Raw genomic sequence first — 25,137 nt, 5'->3', positions numbered from 1 at the left:
ACATTTAGTAGCACGTATAAACCAGAGACATTTGTGGTCTCACTGACCAAATGAAAATATTCCCAAAATGCGTTAATAAAAAAAATATTCCCAAAATGCATATAAACGTTAAATTTTATATGTAAATAACCAATACATTTAGTAGCACGTATAAACCAGAGACATTTGTGGTCTCACTGACCAAATGAAAATATTCCCAAAATGCGTGTACACCCGTTCTGGTTATCTCTTATGTCCTCAAATGATAGAATTCCTGATCAGCTTCAGATGTTTCTGGAAGTGCAGGATGAGATGACAGATGATTTGCTGCTTTGGGAGACATTAAAAGCCTATTTGAGAGGGTGCCTCAAGTCATCCATATCCTATATTAAAAGAGATTCAGCGCACAAAGAACTAGAGTTGCATGCTAATTGCAAAGATGCGGAGAACACCTTCAGGTCTGATCCCACTGAGGTGAACAGGCAGGACTGGATGCTTAAAGGAAGGCTCTATATGATGCACCTCAGGGAAAACAGCGTAAACTGTTCTTTTTGAAGCAGCAGTCCTTTGAATCTGGCAGGTAAATTACTGGCTCATATTGTGCGTAGTAATAGTATGTCTCCCCCGATCATTAGAATAAAGAATTCTGAGGGTGTGGTGGTAGAATCAGTTGGTGACATACTGGGAAGCTTCAGGGGCTTCTATCAAGATCTCTACAAGTCAGCGGCTCACTACGCCGCCCAAGAGTTGAGACATTATCTAGTGCAGGTAGTACATCCCCAGCTCAGTGATGAGGATAGGAATCTACTAGAGGCTGATATTTCACTAGACGAAATTCAAATGGCAATAATAGAGCTGTCAGCGGGTAAAGCGCCAGGCCCTGACGGGATCCCAGTAGAAGTATACACTAAATATACTTAGGTATTAGGGCCCGAGCTTCTTAAACTATATCAGACTGCACAGCAAAGAAATAGGCTACCCGACTCTATGTGTGACGCTACCATAGTGGTGATCTTGAAACCGGATAAGGACCCCCTGGAGTGTGGGTCTTACAGACCGATATCGCTGCTGAACTTAGATTATAAAATTCTCACAAGACTATTGGCCTCCAGACTAAATAAGGTAATTGCCACCATAGTACACAAAGATCAGTCTGGATTTATTCCGGGAAGATCGACATCTGACATCAGGAGGGCGCAGGTCATAGCGCAGGTAGGAGTGGCAAGAGATAAGCACTGGGCTCTGGCATCACTGGACACAGCCAAAGCCTTTGACTCAGTGGAAGGGGTATACCTAATAGAAGTGTTACAGAGTTTTGGATTTGGCCCTAAGTTTGTCAAGTGGGTGGAGATTCTATACCAACTTCCCAAAGCTAACATACTGGTGAACGGATCGCTTTCTGAGTCCTTTAAACTCCACAGAGGTACAAGGCAAGGGTGCCCCGTCGCCGCTTTTGTTCGCCATAGCGATAGAGCATCTCGCCCTAAGAGTCAGGCAAGATCAGATCTTTAAAGGGGTGTGCATGGGAGACAGGACAGATAAAGTTGGACTATACACGGATGATCTCCTACTCTTTATGGACGAACCTGAAACTACGCTCCCTAGAGCAATTGATATAATAGGAAGATTCGGGGAATACTGGGGTTTGCACATAAATTAGACAAAATCAGCACTTATGCCCCTATGGACGCACACGTGGCTCTCACAATACTGTAATCTGCCGGTTGTAGACCGCTTTAAGTACCTGGGGATTGTGGTTACCAGGGATCCTCAATTGGCACATTCACTAAATACTGCATCCCTGGAATCCCTGTTTATCGATAAATTCAAAATATGGAGGACCCTGCCGTTATCAACCATGGGAAGATTAAATCTGGTTAAAATGATTCTTTTACCCAAGGGGCTCTATCTCCTAGCGCATGCATGTACTCCGATACCACAGGGCTTCTTTGGCCGTATCCACCCACTGGTGGCTAAATTTATCTGGGGGAGTCCAGACGGAAACTATCCCTTAATGTCCTGCAGAGATCCAAGCTAGAGGGTGGTGCTGCCCTGCCTGATTTCTTTTTATACTACCTAGCTGGGCAGTTGAAATTCCTAATTTCCTGTGTCCTATCGTCAGAATTGCCAAATGCAGAATACTACCTCAAGGAATATCTAAGCATGATCTCCTTGTGGCCAGTACTGCAAGGATCGTGCTTTGTACCCACGCGCTTGCTCCCCATTCATAAATTGGCCCATCAGGTATGGAATGCTGCTAAGATGCAATCGTTTAAGGATCTTCCGGATGACATACCGTTATGGGATAACCCTATGTTTGCCCATCTGAAAGAACTGGAGGGGGTAAATTTGTGGAAGGCCCAAGGCATCAATATCTTGAGTGATCTATATGTAGGGGGCAGTCTATGCTCCTTCTTGCAATTGCAGGAAAAGTTTGAGCTACCTCAAAACCTTTTCTTTAGATATTTACAACTTAGACACGCGTTAGCAACACAATTTGGGGCAGGTGATCGGAAAATATCAAAATATCCTCTGATAGGGGTTCTAAGGTCACAGGGTCCGAGAGGTATTATTTCTGTGCTCTATACGCACCTGCTTAACAATCGTATGCTGATGAACCCTCTTGCTGTTGAAGAGAAGTGGAGAAATTCCATTGCTTCATTATCGGCTGATGATTGGAATGAAGCTCTGATTACTCCAACAAGGGTTTCTCCATCAATTAATAACCAGCTGATCCAGCTGTTTATATTGCACAGAAGTTATCTCACGCCTACCAGGCTACACAAAATGGGCAGATTACCACACAATAGATGTCATAGATGCTTTCAGGACGGTGCCGATTTTTGGCATCTCATGTGGGACTGTACATATTTAAAAAACTTCTGGAAAACAGTAATAGAAGTGCTATCTACTATGGTTCCAACTGCAGTGCCGTTATGTCCTAAAAGTTGTGTTCTTGGAATACTAGATGAGGAGGTCTGGGGGCATCACCACAGGATTTTTTAAGTGAAACTCTATTCTTTGCTAGGAAAGCCATTGCTCTGAGATGGATGGCTGATAGAGCACCTACAATAGGTCAGTGGAAGTCATTGGTCAATCACTCTGTTAGCATGGAAAAAGTTGTTTTTATTCATAGAAAATGCCCACAAAAGTTTGATAAGGTATGGGGTGAGTGGTGTGCATCTCCTTTGACATTGCATAATGCATGCATGTACTCTGTGGCCGATGTATGATAATATGAGGACTTTGAGCCCTGAACTAATGTCTTATTGACCCCACTGGTTTCTTATGCTGATTGTGATGAGAGCTCTTTCCAGATCTGTTGCAAGATTCTCGAGTTGTACTATGTTATTAATGTGCCCTGCGTGGGATTTACCCCTGATTTATTCTGATGTAACATACCTTTCTTGTTAAACTTCAATAAAACGAGTTAAAAAAAAAAAAAAGAATTGTCAAGAAAAAGCCATTGAAGAATCTGGGGGAGATTCACAAGCAGTGGACTACAGCTGGAGTTAATGTTTCAAGAGTCACCACACACAGAAATATCTACAACCTGGGATACATGTCACATTCCTTGTGTCAAGCCACTTATGACCCAAAGACATGGTTAGAAGCTAAGGAGAAAATGGACTAGACTATTGCTCAGTGGTCCAAAGTCCTGTTTTCAGATGAAAGTAAATTTTGCATTTCATTTGGTCCCAGAGTCTGGAGGAATGTCACGAACCAGGGGGTGTGAACCCACTGTGCCACGTGTCCTACCTCCTCTAAGGGCGTTGTCTAAGTAAACCCCTCGATTCTTCACAGTACCCCTGATGGTGGGGATAGACTTTCCCATAGGGAACACAAGGTCGTTAGGATAGGCACACGAGGCAGCTGTTCCAGGCAGAGTTGTTACCAGGAGCAACAGTGCAGGACCGAAGGATGACTCAGAGGCATATTCAGACAGGCAAAAGGTCAGGGCAGGCGGCACAGGTCAGGCAATCTGGGTTGGCAACTGGAGAGCCACTGTAGCAGGCAGGGATCAGACAGGTAGCAGACTCCAGGAACACAAGAACGAGTCAGGAACACAAGTGGTTATCGGGAGCCTTAGCAGGACACAAGGACCTTGACGCTGGGGCATCTGGAAAGGAGACTAAGGCACTTATATATGCGCAGGAGGGCTAGGATTGGTCAGCGAGGTCACATGACCTAACCCATAAAGCCCAGGAAGTGATGCGCGCCAGCCCTTAACCCTTTAGTGACCAAGCCTGTTTGGGCCTTTATGACCAAGCGTTTTTCTTTCTTTTTTTATGGTCTCGTTCCAAGAGCTATAACTTTTTTATTTTTTCATCTATATAGCTTTATGAGGGCTTGTTTTTTATGGGACAAGTTGTAGTTTTTAATGGCGCCATTTTGGGGTACACATAACTTTCTGATTAACTTTTATTAACTCTTTCTGGGAGGGAGATGGGGAAAAATAGCAATACTGCCACTGCGTTTTTACATTATACATTTTTTGGCGTTCATTTTTCGGTACAAATAACATAATATCTTTATTCTCTGGGTCAGTACGATTACAGTGATACTAAATACTTATAATTTTGTTTACATTTTACTACTTTTTTTGCAATAAAACACCTTTTATTAACCAAAAAAATTATTTTGCATTGCCACTTCACAAGACCCATAACTTTTTTTTATTTTTTTATATGGAATTGTGTGAGGGCTTGATTTTTGAAAGACAACTTGTATTTTTCATTGGTATGATTTTGGAGTAAATTCCGCTTTTTGATCGCTTGTTATTACGTTTTTTTTCGGTGGAAACTAAGAATAAATTCGAAATTCTGTCTTTTTTTATTTTTTATTTTTTACGGCGTTCACCATAGGGGATAATTTATGTAATATTTATGTAGTCCCGGTCGTTACGGACGCGGCAATACCAAACATATGGGGGATATTTTCTTTTTGCAATTTTTTTCATTGAAAAGCGTATTTTCAATGGAAAAAAAAGCCTATTTTTTTATTTTATGGAATTTTTTTTATTTAATAAATGTGTATTTTTTTTCTATTTTTTTTACTACTTAATAGTCCCACAAGGGGACTATAATATACAGTATTTTGATTGCTTTTAAAATGTAATGCATTATCTCTATAATGCATTGCATTTCAAAAGCAATGCTATTCGAACATTGACCAGCAGGCTGCGCCAGAGAGGCACAGCCTGCTGGAAGTAACTGAAGACAGGCTCGGGGCCCTGATCGGAAGTGAGGTAAGCTTCCTAGTACATCAGCACCCCGCGATCGCATTTTCGGGGTGCTGATGGGAGACAGAGGGAGTCCGCTCCCTCTGTCACCACTTTACATGCGGCGGGCGCCATTGCGCCCGGCATGTAAAGGGTTAAACAGCCCGGATCGGCACTCCTGCCGTTCCGGGCTGTTAGAGCAGGGACCCGGCTCTCATGTGAGAGCCAGGTCCGCGCTCCCCGCTGCACGGGGGAGCCGTGCAGCGCTTAGACTGGGCCGCCGTAAAAACGCGGCGGCCCAGCCTAAGGCCCATTAGTGACCGCCGTAAAAACACGTATGGGTGGTCACTAAGGGGTTAAGGAAGTGCTGCAGGAAACAAGCAGCATGCATGCTGTGGCCAGGACAGAGAGGAAACTGTGGAGCGGATCCCAGAACCACAGTACCTACACAGACGGAGCCCAGGACTGCAGCGGTGAATAAGAAGCACTGGCCACAGATCACCGCTGAACACGGCGCCCAGGACCACAGCGGTAAGCAGGGGAACAGCAGAGCACAGCAGCCGCTGTTACAAGGAAGAGTAGAGAGGCACACAGTCCAAGTGGCTTGAGGTCCATTGTGAAGTTTCCACAGTCAGTGTTAGATCAATTCCGCAGCCGTCTACCTGCTTGTGACAGGTTCCCTTTAAGTTTTCTTGCTCTTGTACATGCTCAGTTGTTTGCCAGCACTCTGATTAGACGTCTTTAGTATGCTGCCACACAAAGTTTTGTCATGGTGTTTTATTTTGTCGTCCTCTCTAGCACCTGGCAGTTTTAATGGCATTTCGGCACGCCTTGTGTTATTTTCTTATAGAAAAGTAAAAGTCATAAGATACCATAAACATTGGCACTTGCGTTTTTCCAAACAGGACAGAAAAACAAGCAAAAAACTAAAATACCAGACAATGAGGGAACAGACGCCAGACCCAAAAAAGGAGCCCAAAACAAGTATTGAGTGTGTATACTGTACATACTTTTCAGTAGGCCACCATTTCTGTATTAAAAATCATTATTTGTAATTGGTCTTATATAACATTCTAATTTTCTGAGATACTAACTTTTGGATTTTCACTAGCTGTAATCCAGAATCATCAACATTAAAAGAAACGCTTGAACTAGATCACTCTGTGTGTAATGAGTCCATATAATATATAGAGTTTCACTTTTTGAATTGAATTACTGAAATAAATTAACTTTTTAATGATATTCTAATTTATTGAGATGCACATGTATATATAGGATCGGAATTGGTCCGTATTTTGCAATAATTGTGAAGCTATTATCAGGATTTATGCAATGCTTTTATTACCAGTTACTTTTTCTATATATACCCTCAACTGTGAGCCAGAATTTGGTTTTGGTGGTGTTTATGGCCCACTCCATTTATTTTTGTGCATCTGCACTTCAAAGCAACCTCTCACATCAGTTTTGTTTATCGTTCCTTTGGTTCCCCATTTGAATCTACACTATGAAACTTTTTCTACATGTCCAAAATTGCCTCGGCCACTGTAGCCTCAGGTATGTACACACAGTATTTGCCTCTGCACATGCCCATATGACATGTTGTGCACATGACTGTGACGCCATCAGTCGGCACAAGCGCCCTGAACCTTTAGAAATGCCAGGGCTAGGTTAGTGTGGATATGTATACTGGTGTTGTGGTGCAGAACGGCTGGCCAAAAAGTACAGACCGAATGTGGGTACCTTATATCGGTTGTGCAATTGTGCACGTTGCATCCAGTTCCCTGATGAACCTATGCTACATTTCATAGGCAGGGGTCTGTAGTACTAGGGACAACCACCAATAAGTGGGGCTGCCCATTTCAAGTTGATTACTCTGCTTTTAGCTAGGGTCACTTGTTGGATAAATTGGGCAAGTGTCCCTTATCAAATACCTCAAGAGTATTTGAATATTTTGCTGTAACTCATTGCCTTCAGGACTATATAACAACAATATAAGGATTATAACTTAATTTATATACGTTTTCACATGATCAGAAGAATGAGAAGAATTCTCAGTCCTAGCGGTTTTACTATTTAAGGGATGTACATGCCAAACAAACAACCTGGGCTATAACAGTAATATATACCTAGTGGTAAATAACATCTAGGATATGTCGCCTATACACATATTCACGCGGTATCTCAATGTAATAAAGATATCAAAGTTTATTGCAAATCACACATAGCAAAAGAAACCCATAATAAATACAAAAATAGTAGCACCATGGGGTATATAACTATTACATAAATTATTGTCTGTCAGATTAGTAATGGCCATGTATAAAAAAAAAAATATCAAAATGTAAAAATCATTTTTTTTATTAGAAATTTTAATTTCTCTGCTTTTTAGACAGATAGTGATACCTCATAAAATATTTATTACTTTACATTTCCCATATGTCTACATTATGTTTGCATAATTTTGTAAATTTTAGGAGCAAACTTGTTTAGCCCCTTAAGGACCTAGGACGTACCGGTACGCCCTATTTCCCGAGTCCTTAAGGACCTAGGACGTACCGGTACGCCCTATTTCCCGAGTCCTTAAGGACCGAGGACGTACCGGTACGTCCTGACTTAAAATCGGAACTCCGGCGCCGCAGGGGTTAATCGGAACGGGATTTCGGCTGAAATCATTCAGCCGGCATCCCGTAACAATGCAGGGGGGGGTCATTTGACCCCCCCGTATCGGCGATCGCAGAAAACCGCAGGTCAATTCAGACCTGCGGTTTTCTGCGTTTCCGGTCCATTCGGGTGTCCTGTGACCCGATGAACCGGAAAAAGACTGCGATCGGTGGCGTAATTATACACCACCTATCGCAGTCCGAGGATTTGGAGAGGCGGTGCTGGCCCTGGTGCTGAATGCCGCTGTCCAGGGTGCTGATTGGTGCAGGGGAGAGAGGCGCGAGATTCAAACTTCCTGCGCTCCTCTCTCCCCTCCTCTTCCTGTCCAGCACCCTGACCGTGCAGCACCGTCCAGAACGAGCTCCTGTGTCCCCCTAATCGGCATCCATCACCCTCCTGCACCCATCGCCACCCAGGTAGGTTAGGGTCAGTGAGGGAGAGGCACCGTTAGGCAGGGAAAGAAGGGAAAAGTAAGTTAGAAAAAAAAAAAAAAAAAAGTACTTTTATTCCAAACTTCCAAACTTCCATCTAACCCTAACCCAGACCCCTCCTGCCACTTGCCCCCCCACCCACCCCCCACCAGCCACTTCCCCCCCCCCCCCACCTGCCTCCCCCCCCCACCCACCCCCCACCAGCACCCCCCACCCCCCACTCACCACCACTTTTTTTTTTCTGCGTGCGCTGACTGGCCGGCACTTTTTAGCGTCCGTCCACTGTTAGCGCATCGCCCGCCCCACCACCCCACCGACCGCTGATCAGCGTTGTACCGCTGATCAGCAAGTTTTAACTTTTTTTTTTTCTAACACTTGCCCATTTTTTTGCCTGGACTTTTTAGTACGCGAACACCCGTTGCCCCCACACACACGCACATATAATAAAGTTTGCCACACACGCACACCTACACGCACACACACCCATGGCCCACCGGATGTTCTCGGCCGAGGAGGCATACGCCCAGATTGCCTCCGACTCTGAGAGCCCCAGTGAGGATGAGGATGACCCCACATTCCTTTTGTCATCCGCATCCTCCTCATCATCATCTGATGACGATGAGCCACCAAGGCGGCGGAGACGCCGCCAGGCGGAGCCAGGGGCCCCACATGCTAGGGATTCTGTGGCCCACCCTAGTACGAGCCGCCCTGGGGTTCGTACTGGTTTCCCGGCCCACCAAATAAGTCCACCGGAGCCCCCTGCCGATGAACTTAGCTGGTGTCCCCCAGTGGACTTTGAGCCTGAGATTCCGGATTTTGCTGGCAATCCTGGAATCCAGATTCCCACAGTGGGGTTTACTGAAATAGACTATTTTAGTTTTTTTTTCAGTAACTCACTGGTGAATTTGATGGTGGAGCAGACGAATCTGTACGCCCAACAGTTCGTCGCTCAAAACCCAGGCTCAGTTTTGGCTAGACCCGGTGGCTGGACGCCGGTCAGTGCAGCCGAAATGAGGACATTTTGGGGCCTCGTGCTGCATATGGGTCTAGTCCAAAAACCCAGTGTCAGGCAATACTGGAGTGGGGACATACTCTACCAGACCCCACTGTACAGTATGGTCATGATACGTCACCGGTTTGAGGCCATCCGGAAATGTCTGCATTATTCCGATAATGCAGCATGTCCCCCCCGAAGTGATCCTGCCTATGACCGGCTGTATAAGATACGGCCGGTCATCGATCACTTTGGGGCCACATTTCAGCAGGCCTACGTACCTGGAAGGGAGGTCGCGGTTGATGAGTCTCTCGTTGCGTTCAAGGGGAGACTCAGTTTCCGCCAATACATTCCCACAAAGCGGGCGAGGTATGGCGTGAAGCTATACAAAATTTGTGAGAGTGCCTCAGGGTACACTTACAAATTTCGTGTGTACGAGGGGCGAGATTCCCGTATTGAACCCCCAGAATGTCCCCCCACTCTGGGTGTTAGCGGGAAACTCGTGTGGGACCTTATGTACCCACTGCTGGATAATGGTTACCACTTGTACGTGGATAACTTTTATACCAGCATTCCCTTGTTCAGGTCCCTTGCCGCCAGATCCACGTTCGCTTGTGGGACCGTGCGGAAAAATCAACGCGGCCTCCCTGCCTACCCCCTCCAGGTACCTATCCCCAGGGGTGAGACCCGTGCCCTTACCAGTGGAAACCTGTTGCTGGTCAGGTATAAGGACAAGAGGGATGTCCTTATGCTGTCCACAATCCACGGTAACGGCACCACCCCTGTCCCTGTGCGAGGTACCGCGGCAACGGTCCTCAAGCCCGATTGTATCGTCGACTACAATCGGTATATGGGAGGAGTTGATCTCTCTGATCAAGTCCTCACGCCATATAACGCCATGCGCAAAACCCGGGCATGGTACAAAAAAGTTGCGGTCTACTTGGTACAGGTTGCCATGTACAACTCTTTTGTACTATCCCGAAGCGCTGGCAGCACAGGGACATTCCTCCAGTTCTATGAGGCAGTCCTCAAAGACCTGATCTTTTCGGACCGGGAAAGAGCAGGCCGGAGTACCTCGGGAATTGGAGGCGCCCGGATCGTCCCTGGCCAACACTTTCCAGGTGTGGTCCCCCATACTGGAAAGAAGGGACGAACCCAAAAAAAGTGCAGAGTGTGTCACAAGAGGGGGATACGGAAGGACACCACTACTCAATGTGACACTTGCCCCGATCATCCGGGCCTCTGCATTATCAATTGCTTCAGGGAGTATCACACTTCCATGGAGTACTAAATTTTTATAATCCTCAACAGTCCACTAGAGAACATAAAACACTATGGCTCTCAGACTTTGGAGACACGGAAACAATTTTTCTTTCCCCAAAAAATATGAGTTTTAGAGCAGGCATCCTCAAACTGCGGCCCTCCAGATGTTGTAAAACTATAACTCCCAGCATGCCCAGACAACCTACAGCCATCAGCAGGGCATGGTGGGAATTGTAGTTTTACAATATCTGGAGGGCCGCAGTTTTAGGATGCCTGCTTAGTGTCTCCAAAGTCTGAGAGCCATACATATTGGGCATCGTCGCGTGCGTAAAAGTCGTCGCTATAAAAATAACTTTTGACCAAACGCCTCGGATGAACGGTGTTAAAAATATAAAATAAAAACTGTGCCAAAACACCAATTTTTGGGCAAAATTTCAATTTGAATCCATTTTGCCGGTAATAAAGCAAGGGTTAACAGCCAAACAAAACTAAATATTTATTGCCCCGATTCTGTAGTTTGCAGAAACACCCCATATGTGGTCGTAAATGGCTATATAGCCGCACGGCAGGGCATAGAACGAAGGGAACTCCATATGGTTTCTGGAAGGCAGATTTTGATGGACAGTTTTTTTTTTGACACCATGTCCCATTAGAAGCCCCCCCTGATGTAGCCTAGACTAGAAACTCCAAAAAAGTGACCCCATCTAAGAAACTACACCCCTCAAGGTATTCAAAAGTTACTTTACAAACTATGTTAACCCTTTAGGTGTTCCACAAAACCAAATAGTGAATGTAGAAACAATTTTAGAATTACATTTTTTTGTTACATTGCCTCAAAAAAGACTAATATAGAGCAACCAAAAATCAAATTTACCCCAAAAATAGTCCCAAAACAACAACCACCTTATCCCGTAGTTTCCTAGATGGGGTCACTTTTATGGAGTTTCTACTCTAGGGGTGCATCAGGGGGCTTGAAAGGGTACATGGTGTCAATAAACCAGTCCAGCAAAATCTGCCTTCCAAAAATGACGTTCCCCTTCTTCTATGTCCTGCCGTTTAGCCAAATAGTAGTTTACGACCACATATGGGGTGTTTTTGCAAACTACAGAATCAGGGCAACCCATTTTGAGTGTTGTTTGGCAGTTAACCCTTGTTTTACTCCTGGAAAAAATTGATTATATTGGAAAATTTTCCAAAAAATAGAAATTTCAAAATTGTTTCTCCATCTGCCATTAACTCTTGTGGAACACCTAAAGGGTTAACAAAGTTTGTAAACCCAGTTTTGAATACCTTGAGGGGTGTACTTTCTTAGATGGAGTCACTTTTTTGAAATTTCTATTCTAGGGGTGCAACAGGGGGCTTCAAATGGGACATGGTATAAACAAAACCAGTCCTACCAAATCTGCCTTCCAAAACCCATATGGTGTTCCCCTCCTTCTATGTGCTACCGTTCGGCCAAACAGTAGTTTACGACCACATATGGGGTGTTTTTGCAAACTACAGAATCAGGGCAACCCATTTTGAGTGTTGTTTGGCAGTTAACCCTTGTTTTACTCCTGGAAAAAATTGATTATATTGGAAAATTTTCCAAAAAATAGAAATTTCAAAATTGTTTCTCCATCTGCCATTAACTCTTGTGGAACACCTAAAGGGTTAACAAAGTTTGTAAACCCAGTTTTGAATACCTTGAGGGGTGTACTTTCTTAGATGGAGTCACTTTTTTGAAATTTCTATTCTAGGGGTGCAACAGGGGGCTTCAAATGGGACATGGTATAAACAAAACCAGTCCTGCCAAATCTGCCTTCCAAAACCCATATGGTGTTCCCCTCCTTCTATGTGCTACCGTTCGGCCAAACAGTAGTTTACGACCACATATGGGGTGTTTTTGCAAACTACAGAATCAGGGCAACCCATTTTGAGTGTTGTTTGGCAGTTAACCCTTGTTTTACTCCTGGAAAAAATTGATTATATTGGAAAATTTTCCAAAAAATAGAAATTTCAAAATTGTTTCTCCATCTGCCATTAACTCTTGTGGAACACCTAAAGGGTTAACAAAGTTTGTAAACCCAGTTTTGAATACCTTGAGGGGTGTACTTTCTTAGATGGAGTCACTTTTTTGAAATTTCTATTCTAGGGGTGCAACAGGGGGCTTCAAATGGGACATGGTATAAACAAAACCAGTCCTGCCAAATCTGCCTTCCAAAACCCATATGGTGTTCCCCTCCTTCTATGTGCTACCGTTCGGCCAAACAGTAGTTTACGACCACATATGGGGTGTTTTTGCAAACTACAGAATCAGGGCAACCCATTTTGAGTGTTGTTTGGCAGTTAACCCTTGTTTTACTCCTGGAAAAAATTGATTATATTGGAAAATTTTCCAAAAAATAGAAATTTCAAAATTGTTTCTCCATCTGCCATTAACTCTTGTGGAACACCTAAAGGGTTAACAAAGTTTGTAAACCCAGTTTTGAATACCTTGAGGGGTGTACTTTCTTAGATGGAGTCACTTTTTTGAAATTTCTATTCTAGGGGTGCAACAGGGGGCTTCAAATGGGACATGGTATAAACAAAACCAGTCCTGCCAAATCTGCCTTCCAAAACCCATATGGTGTTCCCCTCCTTCTATGTGCTACCGTTCGGCCAAACAGTAGTTTACGACCACATATGGGGTGTTTTTGCAAACTACAGAATCAGGGCAACCCATTTTGAGTGTTGTTTGGCAGTTAACCCTTGTTTTACTCCTGGAAAAAATTGATTATATTGGAAAATTTTCCAAAAAATAGAAATTTCAAAATTGTTTCTCCATCTGCCATTAACTCTTGTGGAACACCTAAAGGGTTAACAAAGTTTGTAAACCCAGTTTTGAATACCTTGAGGGGTGTACTTTCTTAGATGGAGTCACTTTTTTGAAATTTCTATTCTAGGGGTGCAACAGGGGGCTTCAAATGGGACATGGTTTAAACAAAACCAGTCCTGCCAAATCTGCCTTCCAAAACCCATATGGTGTTCCCCTCCTTCTATGTGCTACCGTTCGGCCAAACAGTAGTTTACGACCACATATGGGGTGTTTTTGCAAACTACAGAATCAGGGCAACCCATTTTGAGTGTTGTTTGGCAGTTAACCCTTGTTTTACTCCTGGAAAAAATTGATTATATTGGAAAATTTTCCAAAAAATAGAAATTTCAAAATTGTTTCTCCATCTGCCATTAACTCTTGTGGAACACCTAAAGGGTTAACAAAGTTTGTAAACCCAGTTTTGAATACCTTGAGGGGTGTACTTTCTTAGATGGAGTCACTTTTTTGAAATTTCTATTCTAGGGGTGCAACAGGGGGCTTCAAATGGGACATGGTATAAACAAAACCAGTCCTGCCAAATCTGCCTTCCAAAACCCATATGGTGTTCCCCTCCTTCTATGTGCTACCGTTCGGCCAAACAGTAGTTTACGACCACATATGGGGTGTTTTTGCAAACTACAGAATCAGGGCAACCCATTTTGAGTGTTGTTTGGCAGTTAACCCTTGTTTTACTCCTGGAGAAAATTGATTATATTGGAAAATTTTCCAAAAAATATAAATTTCAAAATTGTTTCTCCATCTGCCATTAACTCTTGTGGAACACCTAAAGGGTTAACAAAGTTTGAAAAAACAGTTTTGAATACCTTGAGGGGTGTAGTTTCTAGAATGGGGTCATTTTTGGGAGGTTTCTATTATCTAAGCCTCACAATATGACTTCAAACCTGAACTGGTCCATAAAAAGTGGGATTTTGAAGATTTCTGAAAATTTCAAAATTTGCTTCTAAACTTCTAAGCCATGTAACATCCCCAAAAAATAAAATATCATTCCCAAAACAATTCAAGCATGAAGTAGACATATGGGGAATGTAAAGTCATCACAATTTTTGGGGGTATTACTATGTATTACAGAGGTAGAGAAACTGAAAATTTGAAATTTGCTAATTTTTCAAAATTTACGGTAAAAATTGTATTTTTTTATGCAAAAAAATTAACTTTTTTGACCCAATTTTAGCAGTGTCATGAAGTACAATATGTGACGAAAAAACAATCTCAGAACGGCCTGGGTAAGTCAAAGCGTTTTAAAGTTATGAGCACTTAAAGTGACACTAGTCAGATTTGCAAAAAATGGCCTGGTCCTTAAGGTGAAAATGAGCCTGGTCCTTAAGGTGAAAATGAGCCCGGTCCTTAAGGGGTTAAGGACCAATTCAGCTATGAAGTCACTTTGTGGAGCTTACTTGACAGAAACCACCCAAAGTAACCTCATTTTAGAAACTACACACCAAGTTATTTTCATACACATTATATACTGTTTTTATAAACATTTTAACCCTTTAGTTGTTTCAGAGGAATTAATGCAAAATGGAGGTGAAATTTTTCAGATTTTTCATTTTAATATTTTTTCCAGTAAAACAGCAAGGGTTAACAGCAAAACAAACCATAAATGTACTACCCTACTTCTACAGTTTCCAGAAACACTCCATATATTGTTGTACACTCTTGTATGGTTTTTGAAGGGCAGATTTTGCTAGAATGGTTTTAAGGTCCCATGTTTCATTAGACTAGACCCTGAGATATCCCTGCAGTGAAAACCCCCCAAAAGTAACCGCCATTTACGAAAATAAACCCCTCAAAGAATTTATTAAGAGGTGTATTGAGTGCTTTGACCCCACGAGAGTTTCACAGAATTTATAAACACTTGGCTGTGAAAATGAAAAATTGTTTTAGGCCCACATTTATCACTTTCACATTTTTTTCCTTAAGACAACACCCCATATGTGTTCAGAATAGGAGGACCGCAATATGGCATCTGGAGAGCATAGTTTGCAGGAATGGTTTTTGAGAGCTATGTCGCATATGAAGACATCCTGAGGTATCCCTGCAGTGGAAACCCACAAAAAGTGACCCCATTTTAAAAACTACACCCCTCACGGAATCTTTCAAGGCATGTAGTGAGCACTTTGGCCCTAAAAGTGTTTCATAGGATTGGCTGTGAAAATGAAAAACAACAATTTTTTTCAAGAAGTAACTTTAGGCCCAAAGTTTTCAATTTAAGAAGGGGGTAACAGGAGTAAATACACTCACATTTTGTTACCCATTTTACCCTGAATACGGCAACAGCCCATGTGTGCTTGAATCCTGCTGTATGGGCGCACAGGAGGACTTTGAAGACAAACTGCAAAATATGCCTGAATTGGCAGACATGGATTTTAGATTCCATGTCGCATGTAAAAAATTCCCGAGGTCCCCAGAAATTGAAAACTCTATGAAGTTACCCTATTTTTGGAAACTGCACTCCTGTATGAACATTTTAAGGGGTGGAAAGGGCACGTTTGAGCAAACAGGCAGAAACACTTGTCAAATAATTTAAAAGCACATGGCTGTAAAAAAATAAAAAATTACTACCAGACCCCAATTTTTCACTTTCACAAGAGCTAACAGGAGAAAATGCACTACAGTATGTGTGACTCATTTTGTCCTGATTATGGCAACACCCCATATGTGGTTGTAGTCTGCTGTATGGGCGCACAGCAGGCCTGATTTGGCAGACATGGATTTTCTGGTACAACATGGGCACCATGACTTCCTGAAGTACTAAGTCCCTCCCTTTCCTGATTTGGGAAAATTAGGGCCTTGATGACAACCTCTTCGAGCTGAAGGAAATTTCCTGTGTGGCCTGCAGATCAATGTAACATGTATGTATTGTACAGTGCGTTCTGTACAAGGTGCACAGCCAGCTTTTTGTACCATACCTTAGTTTTTCGAGTGGCACTGTATGGTTTTAGAACTTTATATGAAAAATCAACCCCTCCCATGTGCCTGTTGTAGTCTAGGATGCAGTCTGGTTTGGGGATAGCGGTACATCATACAAGGTCAAGGGAACTGTACAGGGTGTGAATGGTGTTCAGTACATGGACATTCCTCTTCTCTTGTATTTAACCACCAGCCAGGTGCTCACGCATAGCTAGTACATTTTAATGCTACACCCTGCCTGCTTGCTGGGCAGGTACTGGCAGAATTTTACCCTTCCTTTAAAATTTACAAGGGACTCGTCTATGCAAATATCTTTTTCAGGGGTGTACAGCTCTGCAAATTTAGAGTTAAAGTAGTCCAGAACAAGTCTAATTTTAAATAGACGGTCATATTGTGGGCCATATTGTAAGTTTGAGTCTGGTACAAAATGTCAGAACTCCAATATTATGTAATCTGTGGCTTTTTAACAAGGCCCATATGCAGCACAAGCCCGCAAAACATTATAATCTCTGCTGGATTTACAGGGGTCCAACCAAGGGGTCTAACATATAAGGATGTGGGGTTCTGAGTTAGAAATTGTTGGGCATATAAATTTATTTGGGCCACTGTTGAGGAAGGGTTGAGACGTATGCATATATATCCATGCATGCCTGCAAACACGTGCGGGCATGTATGGTATATATATGCATACATTAACCACCACATCATGGGGTGATGTGCGCAGATGTGCCCAGCATCTGCGCACGTCTGCCCATGGTGATCCCCAGGGGCTCATGGTGGCCCCTGTGGGAAATATGTGGTCCCTGGAAGCTGTGCCCCCTTATAATCCCCCTTATATTAGTATATATGTGCCCCCTTATAGTCCCTGTATGGCAAGTGGGGACATATGCATGTCCCCTGTATGTGATGCCCCAGATATATGCGAGGGTGTGTGTATATATATATATATATGTGTGTATGTATTTGCACACTTGTCTATGTATATACACTTATGTCAGCATGACAGTATGTATGTGGGCTTATTGCTGCCCATTCATACCCCCGGTTTTGTATGTGTTTATAGATGTGCCCCAAGCATCTGTGGATATATATATATGTATATATGCAATTCCAACTGTTCTCAACAGAGTTGTTTAGAGAAAAACTTGTGCTGATAGCCTGTAGGATAACAGCTGATTAGCATCTAGTCCCCTTTTGTTCAGGCCCCATGCAATCAGACTCTTTGGCACCGTTTGAGGGGGCCTTCTAACCAGAGACATCATAACCTGTTTTCCACACCTCTGCCCCATGGCCTTGCCCATTACTCCCTGCATTTTTGGGACTAGTGGGGAGGACTAAGGCACACTATGATGTCACATGCCTGAAGAAGGAAGAGGGGGTTGCTTTTGGGCTATAAAACCCCAAACCGGACAGAGGTGCCCTCTCTTGCAACCAGACTAGACACATGGGAGAGTGCAGCTCCATTATGACCGCCTGGAAGAGGCCTACTAACGCTGGAAGGATTAAGTATATCCCCTGACCCCCGACCGCTATATCTCTCCCCTGGTTAACCCACACCCCTGGTCCTGTAACCCCTATATTTGTGTCCCTGATGTGCACCTTGGGCCCTGCCTTATAACCCTTGCCCCTGATGTGTACCTTGGGCCCTGATTTACCCTTGCCGTGTTACTGGACACCCTGATCCCCCAAACCCTTGCCTTATTGTATCCTTGTTTGTACCCCTGATCCTGTGCCACTGGTTCCCCTGATTGTATTTGTGGTTCAGTTACACCCCCCTGATGACCCCCACTGTATCTCCACCGTGTAACCCTTTCCCTACCCTGATTAACCCCTGGTGGTAACCCCTGCTCAAACCCTGCCACCCCCCCCTCACTGTACACTTGCAGGGTATTTACCCTTGCATTGCTGTACAGTTCAGATAACCCTTTGTGTTTGTGGTCGGTTTACACCCCTGTAAGGCCACCATTAACCCTTCGTCGTACCCCGTAGGGACAGTGAATAGTCAGGTGGGGTGGATTGTTAATATACTTGTATGTGTGAATTGTCTAGTTAGTTTATGGGTGGAATTGGGAATGTGTAGTGTAGTTTATGATTGTATATTGTAGTGCTGTATTGTTAGTGTATTGCGTGCGTAGTGTATTAGGTTGTAATAAATACCATTTATATTTGTACCCTTTGTGTAGTGTGTATTTATTGGCGATAGTTAGTTCAGTAAGGCGCATGCAGCTAGCGTAGCGATCAGTGTAAAGTATAGCAAAGGTATTGTTATTATTATATAAAGGCATAAATGGGCGGAGTTATCACTAGATGGCTCCTCCCATTTAGGAATATTAATTATTGATATTTGCATAAATATTGGTGATTAATATTCCCCCTTTACAGCCACCATCAAATTTATGAAATATTTCTCTGAAGCCTGCACAATCAATTTGGATTCCTGAGCTGGCAACAAACTCAGGAATTAGTGGAGGGATCCTAAAGGGATCACTGGGGGGGGGGGGGGGGGGAATGCTACCTCAGCTTCTCTCCTGGGGCAACTCTTTGAGGGTCTATAATCACCAGATGACGATGATGATGAGGGAGAAGAGGAATGTGGCATCCTCTTCTCCCTCGCTGGCAGACTCTGTATCAGAGGCAAGATACTCGTATGGTGCGTGTGTACAAAAATGTAAACTAGCACGAACTGAAAATACCGGTGTGTGTATATATATATTGGACATACCTTCTCATTCAAAGAGTTTTCTTTATTTTCATGACTATGAAGGCATCAAAACTATGAATTAACACATGTGGAATTATACACATAACAAACAAGTGTGAAACAACTGAAAATATGTCATATTCTAGGTTCTTCAAAGTAGCCACCTTTTGCTTTGATTACTGCTTTGCTCTTGGCATTCTCTTGATGAGCTTCAAGAGGTAGTCCCCTGAAATGGTCTTCCAACAGTCTTGAAGGAGTTCCCAGAGATGCTTAGCACTTGTTGGCCCTTTTGCCTTCACTCTGCGGTCCAGCTCACCCCAAACCATCTCGATTGGGTTCAGGTCCGGTGACTGTGGAGGCCAGGTCATCTGGCGCAGCACCCCATCACTCTCCTTCATGGTCAAATAGCCCTTACTTTCAAAGTTTTCCCAATTTTTCGGCTGACTGACTGACCTTCATTTCTTAAAGTAATGATGGCCACTCGTTTTTCTTTACTTAGCTGCTTTTTTTCTTGCCATAATACATATTCTAACAGTCTATTCAGTAGGACTATCAGCTGTGTATCCACCTGACTTCTCCTCAACGCCACTGATGGTCCCAACCCCATTTATAAGGCAAGAAATCCCACTTATTAAACCTGACAGGGCACACCTGTGAAGTGAAAACCATTTCAGGGGACTACCTCTTGAAGCTCATCAAGAGAATGCCAAGAGTGTGCAAAGCAGTAATCAAAGCAAAAGGTGGCTACTTTGAAGAACCTAGAATATGACATATTTTCAGTTGTTTCACACTTGTTTGTTATGTATATAATTCCACATGTGTTAATTCATAGTTTTGATGCCTTCAGTGTAAATCTACAATTTTCATAGTCATGAAAATAAAGAAAACTCTTTGAATCAGAAGGTGTGTCCAAACTTTTGGTCTGTACTGTATATATATATATATATATATACATATACAGGGTGGGCCATTTATATGGATACACCTTAATAAAATGGGAATGGTTGGTGATATTAACTTCCTGTTTGTGGCACATTAGTATATGTGAGGGGGGAAACTTTTCAAGATGGGTGGTGACCATGGCGGCCATTTTGAAGTCGGACATTTTGAATCCAACTTTTGTTTTTTCAATAGGAAGAGGGTCATGTGACACATCAAACTTATTGGGAATTTCACAAGAAAAACAATGGTGTGCTTGGTTTTAACGTAACTTTATTCTTTCATGCCCATTGTGTTGGATTGTCAATGCAACCCTCTTCTCCCACTCTTCACACACTAATAGCAACACCACAGGAGAAATGCTAGCACAGGCTTCCAGTATCCATAGTTTCAGGTGCTGCACATCTCGTATCTTCACAGCATAAGCAGAAGATTTTGTTCAGTGATGAGGCAAACTTTTATGTGAATGGTGAAGTTAGCAAACAAAACCACCGCTATTGGTCTGACACTAACCCACATTGGTTAGAGCCCTCCAAGACTGTTGGAACAAAAAAAATGATGGTATGGTGTGGTATCTGGGGTACAAAGATAGTGGGGCCATTCTTCATCAATGGAAACCTCAAGGTCACTGGAGATGCGAAATTGCTACATGATGATGTGTTTCCCTCTTTATGCACTGAAGCTGGCACGTTCCCTGAGTTTTTCCAGCAAGATGGTGCACCACCACATTATGGGTGTCAGATCCGAGCATTCCTAGATGAACAGTTTCCTGGAAAGTGGATTGGTCGTCGTGGGCCAGTTGAATGGCCCCCATGGTCTCCCGATCTGACCCCCTTAGACTTTTATCTTTGGGGTCATCTGAAGGCAATTGTCTATGCTGTGAAGATACGAGATGTGCAGCACCTGAAACTACGGATACTGGAAGCCTGTGCTAGCATTTCTCCTGCAGTGTTGCTATCAGTGTGTGAAGAGTGGGAGAAGAGGGTTGCATTGACAATCCAACACAATGGGCAGCACATTGAACACATTTTATAAGTGGTCAGAAACTTGTAAATAACTCATGAAAGAATAAAGTTACGTTAAAACCAAGCACACCATTGTTTTTCTTGTGAAATTCCCAATAAGTTTGATGTGTCACATGACCCTCTTCCTATTGAAAAAACAAAAGTTGGATTCAAAATGTCTAACTTCAAAATGGCCGCCATGGTCACCACCCATCTTGAAAAGTTTCCCCCCTCACATATACTAATGTGCCACAAACAGGAAGTTAATATCACCAACCATTCCCATTTTATTAAGGTGTATCCATATAAATGGCCCACCCTGTATATATATATATATATATATATAGAGAGAGAGAGAGAGAGAGAGAGAACTAGCTAGCACTAACTAATTTATTTTATTTAAAATAAAAAATAAAAATTTGCACAGAAACCTGAGCAGATGCAGTCAGTAATTGACATACAATGTATTCCCCCATCTTGGATCTTTAGTACTAAGCTTCAACATTTCCATCTTTCCTTTGTAATGACTCTGAAAAAAGCATCTCGCAATTTTTTGGCCCGTCTGCATGTTATATTCAACAAAAATGGAAATACATTTGCACATTCATGTGCTATGCATTGATCTATCACTGCTTCCTAGCACAATTCACATAGCTTCTCAGTGTAATTAAAAGTATACAGCCCCCTAATATACGTACTGTACATGAGGCATTGGTATATATTTAGATCCAAATGCATAAGCCCAAGATTGCCTCTACATTTGGAAACCTACTCTAATTTTGAACGGCACCATGTGGCTACCACCAACGCTACAGCACTGCACCAGCAAGACGGTGTTACCCAGCAGTCCAACAGCACCCCTGCTACCAGACAAAGCCACTCTGACACTGAGCCCCACCAACCCACAGCACAGCATCACAGCAACAATGGCAACCACGCAGTACCACACTATGTTAACAGATGCCAAAGCTCACGTTACCATGTCTGTATATTATACTAGGACAATTGGATATATATTTCTTTAAAGTGTTGTCTGCAAGTAAAATGTTTATATAGTGTTGCCTTCATCTCTTGCCACCTGAAAATGTAAGGTGAAATGAATCTCACCTTCACATGCTGTCTCACATTTATCCATCTTGGATGCAGAAGATCTTCTCTTTTGGAGTTCTTGGCTCTCATATCCCCTTCAAATCACCTGCTTCTTGTATCCTCTCACCTCAGATCTTTCTTTCAAATTGTGGACTTGTTTTTCAAAGTCGGTTTCCGTTAGGCAAATACACCTTATTCATATAAATTAACCCGTTGGTATCCCCTCTGTTGGACTTTTTGGGTGGGAGGATTTATGTAAAAGACTGTTGTTTCTTTTCTGAAGACATCTGTCTGAATATATCCCTCAGAATCCACCTGTGGCGAAACCAACCTCGCCACTGGGTTTTGGAGGGGCCTGGCCTCTTGCCCCAGGATTATGGGCCCTCTCATCAGCCAGGCCTCATTTGTTCACAAAGGACTTGAACTAACTTGAACTCCTGGTCTAATTCGTGGCATTGTGGGATGTTAAATGTCTGTGTATTGAAAAGGGTTGTGACATTGTAAGTTTAAATGGTGATTTCTGTTCTGTTGTCCCCACATGTGTATTGGTGATTTCCCTTTGTCTTGAGAGATAATTGGATTACTCCTCGGGTGTCTCCAGGGCAGAGAGGAGGAACCCATGATGCATTGTGGGGATGTAGTGTCTCTGTGTGTCCTGCAGTGCTACATGTCTGTCCTGTGTCACAGTCTTCCTTCTGGTCCCCTAGGGGCGTGTACACCAGATGGGCTTGGTTGTTTTATACCTCCCTGTGGGCGGACCTGTATTTGCAACAACTGTAATAAAAACCAGGCTGGGTGTGCCAGCACCTCAGACCACTGCTTGACCCTCAACACTGAGCCTTGTCTCGTTATTGGGGGGATCCACTGTATGCTGTTAGAGACTGATTGCCAGGAGTGTAAGCTGATTCCTGTTCGTCTGCTAGCAGCTATTCGTGAGGTCCCAGTTTGGAGTGCTATTTTGTATCCAGTTCGGGAGTTTGGTGTTCTGCAGTAGCTGTGCCTGTCTCTCAGAAAGGGGCAGATCACCTAAACGGATTTTAACCCCTTGTCTGCTGAAACGGTCCGTTACACCACCCTTAGGGAGAGATCAAGGAAATCCACTTGATGATAATCGTAATTGAAGGTGAGTCATGTTCTGGTCATTCGCATTCAACACGCCAATAAATTTGACAACTTCATTCTTAGTGCCACGTCAAATGATCAGAACATCATCAATGTATCTTCTGCAGAAATGTACCTTCTCAATCACGGGCACCATTTCTGACAGGAAGATCTTCCTCTCCCACAGCCCCAAAAACTAATTAGCATATGTGGACACACAAGACGCCATCATGGTTGTCCGTGTGAATTCTAATAAACTCTAAATGAACTCACAAAATTCACCTTCCCATGCTTCTTGTATGCCATCAATGTGTCGAATTGATGTGTAAAGAGATTCCAAATCTATCACTGTCATCAACATGTCCTTCTCCAATTGTATGTTGTTGATCTTCCTCAAAACATATCCCATGTCCTTAAGATAAGAGGGTGTCTCCACCAGTGATGAGCAGCAGGGGCAATATTCCGCGAATATTCGTCATATATTTACGAATTCGAGAATTCGTGATCTCGTCATTATTTTCTTGATTGCGAAAATCAGCAATCTGAAAATTTGCGAAAAAATTCACAATACGAAAATTTGCGTTCAACACTACTCCTAAAGTCAAAGATATTGCAGCCTTCTTATTGGCATACAAGCAAGAAGCAGTGAGGGATCATGGGTACTGATGAAAAAAAATCTAGAATATTTGTGATTATGAAGATATAGCACTATATTCTAGATATTCACGAATTCTCAAAGTGCCAATATTCACGATTAGAATATTCGTGATCAACACTAGTCTCCACTAGTGATTTTAAAATTCCATCATTAAATTTGCAAATTGGTTCACAAAGACTACCTATACTGGACATTACTGGCCATGTTTTCGTGGACTGTAGGTAATAAATAAAAAGTTACAATTTTGGGATCTTCTACCCACAAATATGATCTTTCTTTTGATGTTATTTTTCTTCTACTGCTTTTTCTAGTATCGTCTTCAACTGTCTCTTGAACAAAAGGGGATTGGACATGAGTTTCCTGTAGCAATTGCATTCCCAGCAATGGCTTCCTTTTCATACACTACTCTAGGCCATAACACTACTTTTCCTCCCTTGTCTGATGGTTTTATAATTATCTCAGACATAGTGCTCAATTGTCTGATGGCTTCTCCTTGTAATAGAGTACAGTTATCATTTCTAATTGTGGATGTATTCTGTTTAAATACATTTAACAAGCAATTCATTGTTTGGATATATTATAAGTGATGAAAACTTTTTTGAATTATTTAGAATTTTTTTTATTGGCCTGACGAGGCTGTATTCATCATGAGGCGCATACATACTTCTGGGATAAGCTTTGTTCTGGCAGACATGTAGACATCCCACGTGTTATGGAGCTTCCTCCAGTTAATATTCTGCCCCTAGTCAGTTGTAAGGATTTATTCTCATTTTAATTTGTTTGCTCCCTATATATACACTGACTTTAATGTACTGTTTAATTCCCCTTGGAAGAAGCCACGGCAAAACTCGCTAGAGGTGTGAGGTCCCATCATTTTGTTCTGTATGGCTGTGTATCCTTTATTATCATTTGTGTCTTACAATATTGTCCTTTTGACTGTATGTTACTATTACATACTGTCTGATTCTATTGTGTACTTATATTTGTAACCAGTATTTGTGCTCTGGCCATTATTTATCCAATAGAGAATAATTTATGCAATAGTTATATACCACATGGTGCTACTATTTAGAGTAACGATTTTTGTATTTATTATGGGTTTCTCTTGTTATATGTGATTTGCTTCCTTTTAATATTTTCAATGGATTATGTAATAAACTTTGATATTTTTATTACATTGGGATTCCATGTGGTTATGTGTATAGGCGACATATTTAAGGGATGTGGCAAGCTGGAATGATGGCCTTATTTATCTGAGTCATCTGACAGTGAGTAACCACAAGATAGGACCAAGGGGCCATCTGAGCCCTCCTCACAGGCGCTAGCCAA

This window comes from Bufo bufo, chromosome 2 (assembly GCF_905171765.1).
Source record: "Bufo bufo chromosome 2, aBufBuf1.1, whole genome shotgun sequence".
Lineage (NCBI taxonomy): Eukaryota > Metazoa > Chordata > Amphibia > Anura > Bufonidae > Bufo > Bufo bufo.
The sequence above is the reverse complement of the archived record's forward strand: the minus strand, read 5'-3'. Positions refer to the sequence as shown.